The following is a 19,944-nucleotide window of genomic DNA, read 5'->3' as shown; positions in this document are numbered from 1 at the left end:
GTAACGGCCTCGTATGACCACCAATACGTTCCGAATCTGAATGGATGATATTAAATCTCCCGCTACTAACCAAGGGAAATCATCTCTCTTTACTAACTCCAAATCATTCCAAAGTTCCTGACAATTTGTTTGACGACATTTAGCATAAACAAATGAAGCCAAGAAATTATAGTCCACAAAACTAAAAATACTCGAAATAACTTGATCAGACATATGTTGTAACTTAAAGTGCACTTCTTCTTCCCAAAAAATCCAAAGTTTATCCCCAACTGATGCATTTGCACAAAAATTCAGAAAATTTAGAAAGTCGGCCCATTGCGACATTAGACTTTCATCAGAAAAATAGCTCTGAAAGAACCAAAATAGAAAGTGAATATTTCCTCATTAACTTATGTAAACGGCTTTTATACGTGCCTAAACCCCGCACGTTCCATACTAGAATTGTATTAATCATAAATCAAGTTTCGTTGGACGGGTAATAACCCGTTGAGACTTCTTCTCACTTTGCCTATTAATATCCTTCAACTTAACAAGTGGAACATGTAAATCATCATCTGAACAATTGCCTTTTTCCAATGGGAGTTTCTCTAAAGTATTTGTCTCCACCTCCCTATCCGATTCACAATTATGTGGGACATACCTAGGCATGATTATACACTCTTGTTCCAAGATTTCTGAAACCATATTACTAGATGTCATCAACTGATCCCGCACTACTATAACATCTTCCACTATCAGAATATCAACGTCAAGAGAACCCAAGACTAGTTCAACAATCTCCTCCCTCTACTCAATCTCATACTGTTTTGTGTTCATAAGTAAAATCTCCACTTCAGGCCTTGGATCTTCAACAACAAACTCCCCCTCTTCCATCTCACTTTGCGGAACAGTCTCAACCACTGGAAAAATTTCTAATGTCATTGCACCCTCTTAAACATGAGCCACCTCTAAAGGTTCTTCAACAATGCATGGATCTATCAATTCTCTCTGAACTTCCTTCCCTTTATCCAATTACTTCACATGCCAAACTTCTTGTCGATTTTCTTGTCTAGCATTTTTTCGTATCCTTACTTCTATCCCTAATTTTCTATTTCCTTTCACCCACTCGGGATACCACCTTTGAATGCCCTTGTCTATGACATTTCTCACAATAAAATCCTTGCTTTTCGTACCTCGCTTCCTGCTAATTTTTTTTTATTTGCAGAAACAACAATCGAGAAAGCATCCACCTGATCTACCAATAAATCCACCTCCACACACATTCTCACATTCGTAGCCCTAGTTTGGTTAAGTGTAGCATTGTCAGTTCCTAGGTATCGACCAAACCTTGTGGCTAGAATTTGTAAAAAATTAGGCATGTACATTTGCATCAGAAGACTAGGGAGAAACCCAGCCAAAATCCTTCCTTCATAAGACCATCCATGAATAAAATCTCGTTCATTCTTCATCTGAACCAGTACGTGAAAATTATCCATGAAACTAACCGAAGGAATCTCCAAAAGGCCCCACGACTTTATGATATTCAAACGGATAATGTCAATGGATGGCTTAGAGTGAAAAAATTTCAAAACCAACACAAATCGAAAATCTTCCACCACTTTTTTCATTTTAGCCTCAGAGAATATGAAACCAATATTTGCATCTACATCAATAGGATATCTCATATCTAGTTTGAAAGAGGAAGACGACGTGTTAACTTTAACGACGTGGAAAATTTTTAATTATTTAAATAATAAGAAATAAAATAAAAGGAAAAAGGGGGAAAAGAAGAAAGGGAAAAGAAATTGTAAAAGGATAACAAGCAGGTGCTCATCGATGAGAAGGATTTTCTCATCTACGAGAAGGATTTTCTCATCGACGAGAAGGATTTTCTTGTCGACGAGTGATCTTGTAAGTCTCATCGCCGAGCCTGCATGTCTCGTCAACAAGGATTAACCGAGAGGGTTTGGGCTATTCTAACATGTCGATGAGCTCACGACCTTGTCAACAAGTGTTCTTTAGTGGTTCGTCGACGAGTCCACGTGGCAAAGATGGGTATATAAAGGAATGGGGAAGCTTCATGGTGAAGAAATTCAATTCTTCTCCATGTTTCTCTCTCTAAACTCATCTCTCTCCCTTCTCTCTAAGAATCCGGCCCGGATTCAGCTCGAATTGCTAAACGAAAGTCGCTACGGTGTTCTAGGGAAGATTCTTTACACATCTAGCGGATCATTTTTCTAAACTGGGTTTTTGGGGAAACACTCCTAAATTAAGGTAAGGGTTAGGATTCTTAGTTTTGAATTTTTAAAAGTTTAATTAAGGTTTATAAGTTGAGGAAATGTAGAAATAATAGCTTATTTGGGATTTATTTAATTAAGCTAGGGTTTTTTGAACCAGGGACTGGGTGAGCATCATAGGCATTGGTTTGGGATACCTATTTGTGTAATTCGAGGATTTAGGTAAGGGGAAAATTATATATTAAATCAGGTTTTCATGTATTAAATGGAAATGGACTATGTTATATATGTATATATGTTTTCATGTGGGTATAAAATGACAACCATTCAAATTATGTTTTCTGAGTTTAGGACTACTTATTTAGTTACGTCAGTGTGAAAATGAACTCATGAAAGTGGAAAACATTTTCAGGATAATTATATAAGAAATAAAGGTATATTTTCATTATATAAACATTAAATGTTGGTTGACTTATTTTACAGGCAATGTATGAACTTTTCTGCCAAACTGTGTGGCATGAGTAGATGGTAATGCAGTGTAAATGTATGCTATATGTATGAGATGCAGGCTATGTAAGAAATGCATTGTTAATGAAATGCTATAAGTACCATGTTGCTTGTGTTTGATAATGCAACTATGTATACAATGATAGCTAAAAGGAGGTGTAGATTAATTGATGATAGCTAAAAGGGGTTGTGTTAGCAGATTCTAGAGCATATCTATGTGGACTAATTGATGTACAGCTAAAAGAAGTTATAGTATGAATGAATGAATGAAATGAAATGGAAATGTGAATGAAATGGATTTGAAATGTGAAATGTGAAATGTGAACGATGTAAAATGTGAAAGGTTACATAAAGTAAAATGTTATGAAACATTAAAGTTATGAACATGAATAGTTATGGATGGTTGAATAATTACATACAGAACAATGTATTATGTTAGTAGAACAAGTTACGTTAGGGCGGGGCAAGCTCTTCGCATGAGAGCTTGCTGAGAAAGGTGAGTGCACTAGTAGTATAAGATGTAGCAGTAGGCTGCATAACGCACTAGGGCATAGGAAAACTACTTGTATGGGCAGGTAGATTTTCCTATTCTTGGGGGCTTTCACCGGTAAACTTTTTTATGAACTATGTGAGTACGAGATTAATTTATCACTTGAGGGCTTACTAAGGAAGGTGAGTGCTCTAGTATGCTTCAGTTGCGACCTTTGGGTTGCCTATTGCATCAAAGCAGAGGGGTTTTACTTGTATGGGCGGGTAATCACCCCTATCCTTGGGTAGTCTTGTGGGTAAATATTTTGCATGTGGTTGAATAGGATGAGGAAATGATTTCAAAGATCTATGTTAATGGTTTGCAAATGATATTAAAATTTTGATTATAATCTCATGTTGACAACATGTTGTTTTAATATATATTGTTTCTTCCCTTACTGAGATGTGTCTCACCCAATTACAAATTTATCTTTTTAGAACCACCACGTAAATGAGCTTAGAGAAGCTCAAGGTTGATAGCATTTTTGGGGTTATAGAAAGTGAAAAGGGTATAAACATTTTAATGATATTTTTGGATGTGTATAAGTTATGTTTTACGTTTTATGTTTTAAAGTCTTCTGAGGTATGGATGGTTCTGGAACATAATGTTTGTTAATACTGAATATTTTTGGAGATATATGGATATATGGGAATACAGGTGATGAATGGCTATTATGGAATACTGATAAAATTAGTACACTCTGGTATTTATTTTTATAATTGAGGATCATAGTTATGTTTTCCGTTGCGTATGTATGATTTAATTATGGATTATTAGGATTTAACCAAGTATAACACATCGGACCGAGTTTTAGGGTTCGAGGCATTACATTTTGGTATTAGAGCAATAGATTTTGGGTTCTGTAAACCTACGAATGATTTATACCAGAGTATAGGAATTAGTTAGGATAAGAATACTAGATAAATAGGTTAGATGTTGAGAAGTAGGCATGGTGTGGGGAAGTATAGGATTTTGTTTTGTAGTTTAGAGGCGGAAGTACGTCGACGATTTCCTGTGATTTTTTTCAGAAGCAGTCGATGGCCTCAGAAAAGCCATGTTAAACCTTAGATGTTTTCGTTTCTGAATTGTGAGACTGGTCCTTATATAGAGAACTTGGATGTATATTGGATTTAAATTATATAATTGTGTATTGGAGTTATGATATGGAATTTTTATCTCTTTTCTGTCCTATTTTCAGGATGGATTCTAGAGATGAGGACGTAAAGGTTGAAGGAAGGGAAGGTTTAGATACTTTCAGTGAAGAGGACATTGATACCTTCAAGATGCTGCAGGTTATAGCCCACCAGGTTAGGGCAGCGATGAAGAAGGATCCTAGAGAATAGAACTGTCCACCTGTAGGTTAGGGTTGTAGCATTAAGGAGTTTATAAGGATGAATCCTTCGGTCTTTATAGGAGGACTTGATCCAGTGGCTACAGAGAATTGGGTACAGAAAATAGAGGAAATCATGGCTATACTCAACTACACAGACGAGCAAAATGTCCATTATGCTGCATTCAAGATGACTAGAGAGGCGAAATGCTGGTGGCTTTCTACAAAGCTACTAGAGGAACAAAGGCTGGTAAAGATAGCTCTTACCTGGGAGAGATTCAAGGAGCTATTCTTTGACAGATATTTTCCTTCATCTGTCAGAGAGGAAAAGATAAGGGAGTTTACGAATCTGATCTAAGGGAGATGACTATTTCGGAATATGCAGCAAAATTTGTGAAGCTATCACGTTTTGCACCATTGCTAATCCCGAATGAAGCAAGGAAGGCTAGAAAATTTGAAAAAGGCCTGAGATGCAGAATACGAGCTAGTGGTGGGGGTTCCAGGTTTATACTTTCTTAGAATTAGTTGATAACGTTTCTGTACTGGAAAAGAATATTCAGAGCAGCACAGAGCCTTCAGAGCAGAAGAAGAGGTCTGCACCATCTAGTTTTTAGGCCGAGGTTAGTCAAGGATCAGGGAAGAAAGGAAAAGAGGCAGTGGACTCCGTATGCCAGAAATGTAATAAAAGGCATAGGGGTGAATGATGGTTTGGCACTCCAAATTGTTTCAAGTGCAGTAAGCCAGGGTATATCAAGAAAACTTGTCAGAAATCATTGCCTATGGTATCTATTCAGAACCAGGATCGGGGAAAACAGTAGGTATCACTTGGAAGAGGTGCTCCACCCCGACTATATACCCTTCAGGTTGAGGAGGATGCCATCAGAGAAGCAGGTATAAGTTTAAGATTAAGAAAATTATAAATTAATTCAGTTATAAATGATTGAGCAGTATATATATGATGATGTGATAATTGTAAATAATGTAGAAATTTGGGTGATATAAATATATTGAACTATATGACTTAATGAATTCTAGGGGTGTGAAAGAATGATTAGTAGGTAAAATTTTGAGGATGAAATTTCTTTAAGGAGGGGAAAATGTAACAACCTGGAGAATTTTTAATTATTTAAAATAATAAGAAAGAAAATAAAAGGAAAAAAGGGGAAAAAGAAGAAAGGGAAAAGAAATTGTAAAAGGATAACAAGCAAATGCTCATTGACGAACAGGATTTTCTCGTCGATGAGTGATCTTGTGAGTCTCATCACCAAGCCTGCATATCTCGTCGATGAGGATTAACTGAGAAGATTTGGGCTATTCTAAAACTCGTCGATGAGCTCACAGACTTGTGGACGAGTGTTCTTTAGTGGTTCGTCGACGAGTCCTATCTTCTCGTTGGCGAGTCCACATGGCAAATACGGGTATATAAAGGAATGGGGAAGCTTCTTGGTGAAGAAATTCAATTCTTCTCCATGTTTCTCTCTCTAAACTCATCTCTCTCCCTTCTCTCTAAGAATCTAGCCCGGATTTAGCCCGAATCGCTAAACGGAAGTCGTTACGGTGTTCTAGGGAAGATTCTCTACACATCTAACGGATTAGTTTTCTAAACTGAGCTTCTTGGGAAATGCTCCTAAATTGAGGTAATGGTTAGGATTCTCAGTTTTGGGTTTTAAAAGTTTAATTAAGGTTTATAAGTTGAGAAAATGCAGAAATAATAGCTTATTTAGGGTTTTTTAATTAAACTTGGGTTTTTTGAACCAAGGACCAGGTGAGCATGACAGGCATTGGTTCGCAATACCTATTGGTGTAATTTGAGGATTCAGGTAAGGGGGAAATTGTATATTAAATCAGGTTTTCATGTATTAAATGGAAATGGACTATGTTATATATGTATATATGTTTTCATGTGTGTATAAAATGTCAACCGTTTAAATTATGTTTTCTGAGTTTAGGGCTGCTTATTTAGCTACGTATATGTGAAAATGAACTAATGAAAGTGGAAAATATTTTCAGGATAATTATGTAAGAAATGAAGGTATATTTTCAGTATATAAACATTAAATGTTGGTTGACTTATTTTACAGGCAATGTACGAACGTTTCTACCAAACTATGTGGCATGAGTAGATGGTAATGCAGTGTAAATGTATGCTATATGTATGAGATGCAAGCTACATAAGAAATGCATTGTTAATGAAATGTTATAAGGACCATGTTGCTTGTGTTTGATAATGCAACCATATATACAATGATAGTTAAAAGGAGCTATTAACTAATTAATGATAGCTAAAAGGAGTTGTGTTAGCAGATTCTAGCGCATATCTATGTGGACTAACTGATGTATAGGTAAAAGGAGTTGTAGTATGAATGAATGAAGTGAAAGGGAAATGTGAATGAAATGGATATGAAATGTGAAATGTGAACAATGTAAAATGTGAAAGGTTACGTAAAGTAAAATGTTATGAAATATTAAAGTTATGAACATGAACAACTATGGATGGTTGAATAATGATATACAGAACAATGTATTATGGTATTATCAAGTATCTATGTTAGTAGAACAAGTTACGTTAGGGTGGGGCATACTCTTCGCCTGAGGGCTTGCTAAGAAAGGCGAGTGCACTAGTAGTATTTGATGTAGTAGTAGGCTACATAACGCACTAGGGCATAGGAAAACTACTTGTATGGGAGGGTAGATTTCCCTATTCTTGAGGGTCTTCACTGGTAAACTTTTGTATGAACTGCGTAAGTACGAGATTAATTTATTACTTGAGGGCTTACTAAGGAAGGTGAGTGCTCTAGTATGCTTCAGTTGTGACCTTTGGGTTGCCTATTGCATCAGAGTAGAGGGGTTCTACTTGTATGGGCGGGTAATCACCCCTATCCTTGGGTAATCTTGTGGGTAAATATTTTACATGTGGTTGAATAGGATGAGGAAATGATTTCAAAGATCTATGTTAATGGTTTGCAAATGATATTAAAATTTTGATTATAATCTCATGTTGACAACATGTTGTTTTAATATATATTGTTTCTTCCCTTACTTAGATGTGTCTCACCCAATTACAAATTTATCTTTTTAGGACTACCACGTAAACGAGCTTAGAGAAGCTCGAGGTTGATAGCATTTTTGGGGTTATAGAAAGTGAAAAGGGTATAAACATTTTGAGGATATTTTTGGATGTGTATAAGTTATGTTTTACGTTTTATGTTTTAATGTCTTTTGAGGTATGGATGGTTCTGGAACATAATGTTTGTGAATACTGAATATTTTTGGAGATATATGGATATATGGGAATACAGGTGATGAATGGCTATTATGGAATACTGATAAAATTAGTAAACTCTGGTATTTTTTTTTATAATTGAGGATCATAGTTATGTTTTCCGCTGCTTATGTATGATTTAATTATGGATTATCAGGATTTAATCAGGTATAATGCATCGAACTGGGTTTTAGGATTCGGGGAGTTACATTAACAACATGATGATACTACATAAGCATACGACAAAGGTCTTGAACCACCTTTTGAATAAGGCCCCACTTGTGGAGGATCCATCAGAGGGCCAGCAGGCGCCGCTATCGAAACCCTAGACCATAGGCATCTTACTTCAGTGAAACCTTAGACCATGCGATGGTTGAAGAAAGACATACCTGATTAAGGATGTTTCGAATACCAGTAGAAAAATGGCTTGCCGAATTCAATGTCCTAGAGATCCTGCAGGTGGCGAGATGGGCGAGCGTCTGTGGTTGCGGCAAGAGGAGGCTGGGGATATGGACGTGTGATGCGAGCGGGAGAGAGGGTTGGGAGGGACAGAGCTCGAAGTCACCGTGGGTCGACGCCACCGTCGCTGGCCTGCATTTGCGGGATGACAAACTTCCCCCTTGTTCTGAATCTAGACAGCCATCACGAGAGCTCTGAAACTCCTTTGCAAATCTCAGAACGACTCCCCCATGTTCCCGAACTTGTCGTTGTTGCGAGAGCGTCATCGCGAGAGCGCTGAATCTCTTTACAAATCCCAGAACGGCACAGACCACCGTCTGAGTCTCCTTTGCGAACCCCCGAACGGCACAGAGTTGCCGTTGTCGCAAGGGCTAGGGCCCCCGCCGTTGTCGTCGTGAGAGCTAGGGTTCGCTGTCATCTGTTCTTTTCAAGAGAAGAGTAGAATATTAGTGGAACCCTTGTTTGATTGTGGAAAATGTGAAAAGACTACCTAATTGCTACTTGTTGATTGACCTTTTAGATTAATTTTAGGCCAAAAAACCAGTAGTCTCAGTCTACATAAATCAAAATTGGGATCGAAAGTTCAGTTATGCGAGGAGAATGTATTAGCACCCTCTACACATTGATTCTATGGATGACATTTAATTAATTAATGAATTATCCCTAAATTTAATCTAATAGTCTTTAATTAACTTCTTAAAAAACTAAAAATTTAAAAATAAAATGCAGTACGATGTAGAAATGTCTAATAAGACCTTCAAATGAGAGAATATTGTAATATAAACCCCCCCTCAGAAGTAATATAAGTGAGGTCTGAAATACCTCTCTGTCTTTTGTTAAATCATTGGGACACATACACACAAAAATCAAATAAAATAAGCAAAAGTGGTTTTAAAACATTGCTAGAATTTTTTCCAAAATTTTATAAAATTTTTTGAAAATTTTCAACATTTTTCTAAAATTTTTTGAGATTTTTTTCTCATTTTTAGCAATTTTATTTTTCATTTTCTATTATTTAAGTAAAAAAACTTAAATATTTTTCATTTATTTTTCCTAATTTTTAAAATAGTTTTCCTTATTTGTTTTAATTTTTCTATTTTTTTTTTTCAATTTTCAAAAATTAAAAATCAATTAAAAATAAAAGTAAAAATAAAATAAATAAAACTAATGGTTCAGAAATCAGACCATGTGTCCATCCACAGTGGTAACACGTGGTTCACTTTATTTTATTTTTTATTTTTATTTTTAAATTCACTGTAATAGGGTGATGTCAGCATGATGTTACCTGTCACGTGTTAACCTTTTTTTTTTTTTTGGTTTTCTTTGATTTTTTGAGAAAATTTTCCTCAAATTTTCTAATGAGCCAAACAATCAATAAATTGAAATTTTGGGCTTGACTTATTTTGGTTCAAATAATTGGGCTGGATAGCTTTCATTTTAGGCTTCGAGCGAGAACTTGATTTAGGAATTAGGCTTAGGAAAAATCAATTGGGTTAGGCCCAATTCATTTTGGGATTGTGGGCTTAAACTAACTAATTGGACTGGAAACAACTAATTGGGTTGGGCCCAATTTATTTTAGGATACTGAGTTTAGTTTTGGGTAAACAGGTTAATTGACTCAGATCCAACCTGGACTTGAATTTTGGGTCGATGTGTCGATCCAGTCCAATGGGTCATGGGCTGTGGGTCAACAAGTCAGATCCGTAGGCCAATGAGTCAAAATAACGATTCAATTTTAGAACAAAATTTTGCATTTCAAATCATTGAATATTCCAAAATTTGTAAAATTTAAAAGCAAAATTAAGCACAAAAATAAAAACGAAACCAATCTTAGTCTTCAACTCCCTTTGTCTTTAGGTTCAGTGTTAGTCCTTCAATTCTTCATTGATTCTGGTTCCCCGTAGTCCTCAAATCTTCAAGTTCTGACTCATGAACTCCAATTTCCTCTGCCTTAACTTCTCTGAATTCTTCATTTTCCTTCACAGTATCTCCAATTCCCAAGCTGTATAGCTCCCTTCTATCAGAACTCTTTGATTTTCTCACAATTGCCTATACAATTTCTCTTTATGATTGTACCTTTATGAATATGTGAATATGTCTGTGTCTCTCATAAAGCATCTATTTATAGGCTTGGGAGCATTGATTATCATTATTTGATTGATAAATCAACATTTAAATTCGATCAATTAAATCAAAAAGCAGATCAATCAAATTAGAAAACATATCAATCTTTGTTATTGATTTCCTCACAGCTTATCTTTCCATGTGTCTTATACCTCTAAAAAGGCTTTCATTTATAGGTTTGAGAGCATTGATCAGCATAAATTAACATTTAAACTTGATTAATCAATTTTTTTTTTAAATGAATCAATCAAATTAAGAAACAAATCAATAAATCTTTATTACTGAGTTCCTAATTATTTATTTTTCCATGTGTGTCATACCCCTCTAAAAAAGCTTTCATTTATAGGTTTGAGAGCATTGATGAACATAAATCAACATTTAAATTCGATTAATAAATTTTTTTTTTTAAAAAAACAAACCAATCAAATAAAAAAGATCAATCAATCTTTATTGCTGATTTCCTAATTGTTTCCTTTGTGCGTGTTTGCATGTGCAAGCATGGGATTGGAGAATCTGAATTTTTTATTTTTCTTTTCTGTATTTAAAAAAAAAAAATTTCTCAATGTAAAAGTTGTTTTCTTTGTATTTTTCCATTTTATTTTTGTCTAATTTTATTATATAAGCCTGGGAGAAATTAGGGTGTCTACAATAATAATTATATTATTTCATGTTTGATAGTTTATTACTTGGGATGAATAAAATAAGGACATAAGTTTAATTTTTCTTTTCTTTTTGTTTTCGAACTTAGAATGCCTTAATTACTAACAAATGCCTTAATGATAAATAAACAAGATACTTTGTAAGTGTTGTAATTACAAGTCAAAAGTTTCATTTAGGGTTCTAGAGTTGAAGATTGTGTTGTATCATATATAATTATAAAATTAGAAGGACACTTGGCTTTCCAAGAAATACCACCACATGTCTTATGAATTTTTCTTTATGTTTTTCCTTTTCACCTAAAAAATAAAAATCTAAGAATAAAATTTCATTTAACATGTTAAAAAATAATAATATTTTTTGAATTACCAATAGCACCATCTAATTAAAAATATAATTTTAGATGTCACGCAATGAGTGGATTAACTTCAATTAGTTAAGCATTTCATGAAGTTTACATGATTTATCTAAATTTGATCCTTCAACAAAAAGAACTTTACGAATGGGCAAGCATATATTAATTAAGGGAGGTTAAGATAATATAAATATATTTATTTGAAAAAAAAAATATTATAATTAATATTTAAATTATTATCTACAGAGATCCTACTTTTTAAATATACATATATATGCGCGCGCGCACACACACATCTTTCCTTTAAGAATTTTTTAGTTTATAAATTGATAGAAGACTTTTCCTGTTTTAGACATAAGCATTCAAGTTTTGAGGAGTAATGAGTAATGAGAGGTAAGACTGAGATAAGATCTAGATATTTAAATATTCAAAAGGAATAGAGAAATGGACATGTTATTTTTGATAATTTAATTAGTTAAATACTGAAAAGGATTTTAAACACCACTTCATTAAAAAAGAAACTATAAATTTTATTATTAATATTGTTTTATTTTATTGGAAAGGGTCTTTGCATTAAATGATTTTGCCAAAATTATAATTTATAATTAATGCATATGTTGGTATAATTAATGATTCATTAATTTTTCTATCAATGCAAGTATAGAAAAAAAAAATGAAAAAAAGAAATCAAAAGAGAAGAATAACACAAGATTTGCTGATTGAAATGGTAGAGTTCAAGTCTTGGAGGGCTATGACTTTTAATTTGAGATAATACTCTGGTATTTAAGTGGAGAAGTGTAGAAGGTTAGACCCATTATCTTGATAGATTAGTTGAATGTAACGACCTGACTATTCATTTTATATATAAGATAAATCTGTTCTGATATCAAACTGTAACAACCCTATGAATTCTGTTAAAAATATACTCCGATACCAATAATAATAATATCTACAATGTCAACCCGGACCCAAAGTGGGGTACCGGGGATATACCTATTCTTAAATATATACTATTCATGTAGAAGAAAACACAATGTACCTAAACCTCACATACAATACCCAGAGTTCTACTATCTCCATAAATATACATATACGTCCCCAAAAATACATAAAAAATATCCTAAGGATTACACAAAATAGATCCCCCAACTTAAAACACCTACCCTAATACTATAGTATCAAGGCTTCTTATTAGCTTTACTGTGATCCCAAGAGGGGAGGTGAATTAGTATTTTTAAAATTTAACCCTTAGGTATTCCTCCTAACAATAGTATGTTCACAACTCTACGGTCAATCTAGTGTAAATAATATAAATATATCAAAAATCAAATTAAGCAATTTAATTTAACAACACATGCACAAGAAAACAATAAAGTAAGAGTGACACACAGAAATGTTATCGAGGTTCGGCCAATTGCCTATGACCCCACCTTGGCTAACAAGCACAATGATTACCACTCTAGTTGCTCACTTAAATGGGTGGAGCGATACCAATACAAACCAGGTCAATTAGCATAGGACTGACCTCAACCTTTTACAAAAATCCTTACCGGGCTGGATTACCACCCCCTCAGGCTACGACCGGAAACACTCAAATTTTACAATCAAATGGTACAATGAAATAATGCTTTTACATAAAGTAGATTTGTACCCAAATAATAAGCTCAATCAAATGTGCATCAATAGCATGGATATAGTGTAAACTCAGTGATACAAGATGTATTCTACCAACACTCAACACAATATAGTCAATATGAAGCTCAAGAGTGTTTGACGCAATACAGTCAGTATGATACTCAAGAATAATCAACACAAGCAATGACTTGGAATCTAAACATAATATCTCAATCAACACAAAAATATTCCAAGTATACTAGATAGAAAATCAAACTAGTTTCAAAATGATTTTTTTCAATGAAAAAAGAGCAAAGCTAGTTTGAAAGGATTATTTGCTTGTTTGAAAAATTATTTACACACCAAAAACGAAGCTCTAGGACACTTGTAATGAAATGAAAATATCCTAAACTTTCTAGGTTTGATCTTACACAAGATTTATAATGAGCAAATCTGCGAGACAAATCTAAGCTATGCTCCCAAAAATTAAATATCAAGTAAACGCAGCAAAGGGGGTATTAGGTCTAAGTAACAATCAAACACGAATGAAACTCTCACAATCTCGGATTTTATCAAGAGGATGCAAGTTTGAGAGTATTAGGGCAAAAAGTGGATTTTCAAGAGAGAGAGAATTTTTACTAATCACTTGTCTAATAATGTCTAATCTTGCAAATGAAAGTATATTTATAGTCAAGTAAAAAATTATAACTGTTTGGGATATAATGGGTATTATTAAAAAGGTCTTAAAAGATTAAAATCCAATTAGCACAAAATAACCCTATTTTACCATGGTTAATTTATTTTAACCGGTTGGAGTTCGGGTGGCTGAACCTCGGTTCAGTCGCCTGAGAAGACACAACAATAAAAGTGTTCTAGGCTGATTCGGTCACCCGTGTCTTGGTTCGGCAGCCCGAATCAAAGTCAGTAGTAGAGTTACGTGATTTCGGGTGCCCAGTCTTGGGTTCGAGTGCCCGAACTCAGGTGTTCGGTCTCCCGGGGATGATTTGAACTGAAATATTCGATCGCCCTAGTTGGTGAGTGGTCCCTTTCGAGGCATTTGGGTGCCTGAAGAAGATGTGTACATTTATAGTTCGGTCGCCCGAGGGTTTGGTCAACTTTTTGACTTTCAAAATTTGGGCGCTCGTGGAGTTTTGTACTCCACAGGTTCACTCACCTGACCCCTCTTAGTTTGCTTAGATATATTCAATTTTAGCACAATTATTTCACACTCATATTTTATGCAATGTGTGTGTGATTGTTGGAGCCTAGGGTCTTGCTATGGTCAAGTTGAGCTTACACTATATCTTATGTGCATGATGTGCAAGTGATAAGCATACATCCACATGCCTAAGTTACTATTACAGACCCTCATTATTACAAATCGATATGAATTACATTACAAATTACAAAACTTCACGGTCTTCTTGTTTTTTCAAGTGTCCTCCCTTGGGATATTAATTTAAACCTGCACAAGCACTTGACAAACATCAAATATCAATATTTGTCATTATCAAAACCGGGTGCGACCTATAAGGTCAACATTCTCCCCCTTTTTGATGATGACAAATATGCAAAAAATTGGGTATAGCCTAAAGAGGCTCCCCCTAACCTAAAGGGGCTCCCTCTAACAATATGCATAATTTATTACACCCTTACCCAATTATTTTTGCCTCTCCATCTCCTCCTTTTGGCAACAACAAAAAGGGTTATAAGAGTGAAAATTCTAGGCAATGGGTAAAAATTACATTTATACATGAGAAATTTTGGAAAGATTTAGAAAAATTTTGATAGAGTGCCGTTTGTAAATCAAACTTTCCAAAATAAATCTTGTATAAGATGTAACCTGTTTGAGGTTATATTCCCTAACAGTTTATCCACAACTACTCCAACATTTCAGTATGGTCCAATCAGCCAAATAAAATTTCAATATAATTATGAAGTGGATAAAAAGAAGGTTGTATATCATAAGTAAAAACATAATACTCATCAAGTCCAATAGGATCATACTATAGATATAAGATATGTGCATACAGGCAATAATTAACGTTCTCAAAGCGTAGGCAAGAATACACAGAAACAATAATAATGGTTGCTTAGACTTATAAATTTTACATAGGAGCTCCCCCTAAATTTATGCACGCTATGAAACATCTAGGAAGCTTCCCCATTATGCATTAGACCTAACTCTTGTCTAATTTGTATGAACCTATCTTCAGGAAGTGGTTTAGTAAATATATCTGCCCATTGTTCATTGGTGCGTACAAATTCAAGAACCACATCTCCTTTTTGCACATGATCACGAAGAAAGTGATGTCTAATCTCAATATGTTTAGTTTGTGAATGTGAGATAGGATTTTTAGAGATGTTGATTGCACTAGTATTATCATATTTAATCGGTATTGTTTCATAGTGCAATCCAAAATCCACAAGTTGTTGTTTCATATAGAGAGTTTGGGCACAACAGCTTTCAGCCACAATATATTCTGCTTCGGCTGTGGATAAGGCAACTGAGTTTTGTTTCTTGGAGAACCAAGAAATAAGAGACTGTCCTAAGTAATGACAAGTGCCGCTAGTGCTTTTTCTATCAACCTTATTACCGGCAAAGTCAGCATCAGTGTAACTAAAAATATCAAAGGTAGTATGCTTAGGGTACCACAAGCCTAATTCTATAGTCCCAACTAGATACCTAAGGATTCGTTTGATAGCTTTTAAGTGAGATTCCTTAGGGGCAGCTTGAAATCTAGTACACATATACACACTGAACATAATATCAGGCCTACTAGTAGTGAGATATAGGAGACTCCCAATCATGCAATGATACAATTTTACGTCAACAGGGTTCCTTGTTCATCTTCATCAAGCTTGATGAAAGAATTCATAAGTGTACCAAGAAATTTTCAATCTTCCATATTAAATTTCTTTAGAAAGTCCCTAATATATTTAGATTGGCATATGAAAGTTCCATGATTAGCTTGCTTAATTTTTAGTCCTAAGAAGAAACTAAGTTCACCCATCATGCTCATTTCTAACTCACTTTGCATGCATTTGGCAAACTCATTACACAACTCATCATTAGTTGCTCCAAAAATGATATCGTCCACATAAATTTGAACAAGGAGCATATCATCATTTTTGGATTTTGTGAAGAGTGTAGTGTCAATATTGTCATGCGTAAACCCATTTTCTAGTAGAAAACCACTAAGCCTCTTATACCAGGCTCTAGGAGCTTGTTTCAATCCATACAAGGTTTTAGAAAATCGGTAAACATGATCAGGATATTTATGATTTTCAAAACCGAGTGGTTGTTCTACGTATACCCCTTCAGTAATGAAACCGTTTAGAAAAGCGCTTTTAACATCCATTTGAAACAGTTTAAAGTTTTTAAAAGAGGCAAAGGCAAGTAGTATGCGAATGGCTTCTAACCTAGCGATAGGAGCATATGTTTCATCAAAGTCAATCCCTTCCTGTTGGTTATATCCTTGGGCAACAAGTCTAGCTTTATTCCTAGTTACTACCCCATTCTCATCTTTCTTATTTCTATATACCCATTTAGTTCCAATGATGGTGTGCTCATTAGGCCTAGGGACTAAGGTCCACAGTTTGCTTCTTTTAAATTGGTTAAGTTCTTCTTGTATGGACATCACTCAAGACTCATCCTCTATGACTTCTTTAATATTTTTAGGTTCTTCTTGGGATAAGAAAGCGGAATGATTCACTACATTTCTAAGGGAAGATCTTGTGGCTACACCATGGGACGGTTCACCTATGATTTGATCTATAGGGTGATTTCTAATGAATGTCCAATCTCTAGGCAACTCCTGATTTCCAGTTTCCTTATCTTCAAGTGATTTTTGATTTGCTTCTTGATTTTCACTTGCATTGTTTTCAAATAGACTTTTTCTCTAAGAATTTTCTAATATCAACATCATTTTCATTATCTTTATTAGAAAATGGATTAGATTCATCAAACACAACATGAATAGATTCAATGCCAGTTAAAGTTCTTTTATTGAAAACTTTATATGCTTTGCTATTTAATGCATATCCTAGGAAAATACCTTCATCAGATTTGGAGTCAAACTTTCCTAGATGTTCATTATCTCTAAGCACTAAGCATTTACAACCAAACACATGAAAATAGGAAATATTAGGCTTATGGTTGTTCCATAATTATAAGGGGTTTTATTAATTGATGGTCTAATCAACACCCTATTCATAACATAGCATGCAGTATTAATGGTGTAACAACCTCAAAATTCTTGCCATTTTTTTTTTATCTATAAAAATATATCTGTGCATTTACATCCATACCTAAGCAGCGGAAACACAAATCATATAACCATTTACATATATACAAAAGAACACCAGAATTCAAGATCTACAACTATATTCATACAAAATGCCCTTCTATCCTCATCTACTCAAAAATATACCCAACTCTGTCAAAAACTCACCCTAAAGCAGGGTGATCGAACACTCTCTCTAACTGCGAGCCTGATCTGCTCGCTTAACTGGCTCACCTGAAAAATGTTAGAGTAATGGGGTGAGTTGACGCTCAGTAAAAGGAAACATGCTATTACTAGTGTGTGGCAACTAAGTTAAAAGTACTTTAAAATATAGCAACTGAACTGTAATACAACAATCTATAAAACATATCTTTCAAGCATATCTATCTTTCTCAATTTAAAATATACTGTATCATCTGCATTTTCTACTTTTCATACTGATAATATCATACTATACTCATCATATACTGTAAAACTGTATACATACATATAACTGTGCTTTTGCCCTTAGGACTCTGTACATCATGAATTAACCCCTCATGACAAGGTTGTGCGGCCCGTAGGTGGGACTCTATCTGGTCGGCCCTCTAGATAAGTCAATATACTTTACACTACCTCAGTCCGACCAAACTGCATCCTCTTATAGGCGCGGGACTGACTGCTACCTCGTCTAATCGGCCCCCTCTACCCAGTATACTGGGGAGCTGCATCCTCTCCGAGCTCGGTTAAACGGTACCCACATACTATCTGAGATATGTGGTTGCACTCTATCTGTATATAGCAATGGTACCGTGCTCTGTAAACTGTATCTGTACTGTGTCTGTCTATAATCTTTCCACATGGATCTGATACTATATACATATATACATATATATATATATATATATATAGATATATATATATTCTTTTACTGTTTTCGCCATGTTCCAAAATTACCATAATGTTATCTTTATGTACTGTATATATATACTATAAAACTGTATACTACATTTGTAGCATCTTGATGTTACCTTTGTATCTCTGTCTGTATATTCTGTTCATATACTCTATCTGTATACTTTGTATGTTATGGTAATAGGAACATGGCATGCTAAAACTTATGTGTATTGTTCTATATAAAACTGTAATATAAATACTGATCTGAATAAAACTGTATGCGTGTATACATATATATATATATATATATGTATCTATCTGTTTCATGAAATTGTTCATAAGAATACTGTATATGCATGTAAATTTCTCTGTATAGTCTTTGTGAATATATATCTATATCTACACCTGTATATTCTATATAATTTCATATACTAAGAAGAACCATATAAACTGTACATACTGTTTACTTCCATGCCTTCCATATAGTATGATATATATTATAAAAGCTATATAAATTACTTCATCTCATGAAAATCACTTAGGCCACACAATCATTTAAACTCATATTTGACAAAAATTGTATAATAAACTGGCACAAATATACATCTATAAAATCGCTGTTAACTTTATTAAAACTCCTAGCGTAACATATTTCCCTTACCTTAACTTTGAAAATCCCCTATATAATGCTGGCTTTATACCCGCAGGATTCTTAATTCAACATCCTGAAAACACAATATCCCAGAACAAAATATTAGTATTTTTCCACCTACATCATTTCCTATAACTGTCATAAGGCCAAAATCCGGATAAAAGACCTTACCCTGAATTTGGGATAAAATTCAACTTTGTTTTCCCCTGATCCGCTCCGGCAAACTTGTAGAGAACTCCGCTAGGAGCGTTGTGGTAGTTTCAGATCATCGATCTGGCGACTGGTAGGGCCGAAATTGAAGAGAGAAGGGAGAGGATTTGTAGAGAGAGAGAGAGAGAGAGAGAGAGGCGCTGGAAAATGGATAAAAATCTCGGTTTTCAAATATTTATACTGCCAGATTTATCAACGAGACACGTCACCTTGTCGATGAGTCCTTCATTAAATTCATCGACGAAGCCCTGTGTTCGTTGATGAAATTCAGGCTACCCTCGGAACTCCTCTTGGTACTTTCTCATCGATGAAATCTTTTATGCCCTCGTCGACGAACTCCCTGTGTTCGTTAACGAAGCCCTGTGTGCAACTATGAGCTTCTTCTATTTTTGCTTCCCTTTTCCTCTCTTTTAATATTTAAGTATCGTTATTTTTCCAGGTCGTTACAAATGGCCTCAGCCAAAAAATATGTAGGTAAGTTATGCTCATTCAACATAGTTCTACCCTTTTCTTGCAGTGACCTATTCTTTCTTTCTACTACACCATTTTGTTGAGGTGTCCTAGGTGCAGAGAAGTTATGTGATATGCCCTTTAAGTCACAATATATTTCTATGCACACCAATAGCATGGATATAGTGTAAGCTCAGTGATGCAAGATGTATTCTACCAACACTCAATACAGAATAGTCAATATGAAGCTCAAGAGTGTTTGACGCAATACAATCAGTATGATACTCAAGAATAATCAACACAAGCAATGACTTGGAATCTAAATAGAATATCTCAATCAACACAAAAATATTAAAGATAATGAAACTAGTTTCAAAATGATTTTCTTCAATGAAATAAGAGCAGAGCTAGTTTGAA

The sequence above is a fragment of the Malania oleifera genome, chromosome 8 (assembly GCF_029873635.1).
Source record: "Malania oleifera isolate guangnan ecotype guangnan chromosome 8, ASM2987363v1, whole genome shotgun sequence".
Classification (NCBI taxonomy): domain Eukaryota; kingdom Viridiplantae; phylum Streptophyta; class Magnoliopsida; order Santalales; family Ximeniaceae; genus Malania; species Malania oleifera.
This window is presented reverse-complemented; position numbering follows the sequence as displayed.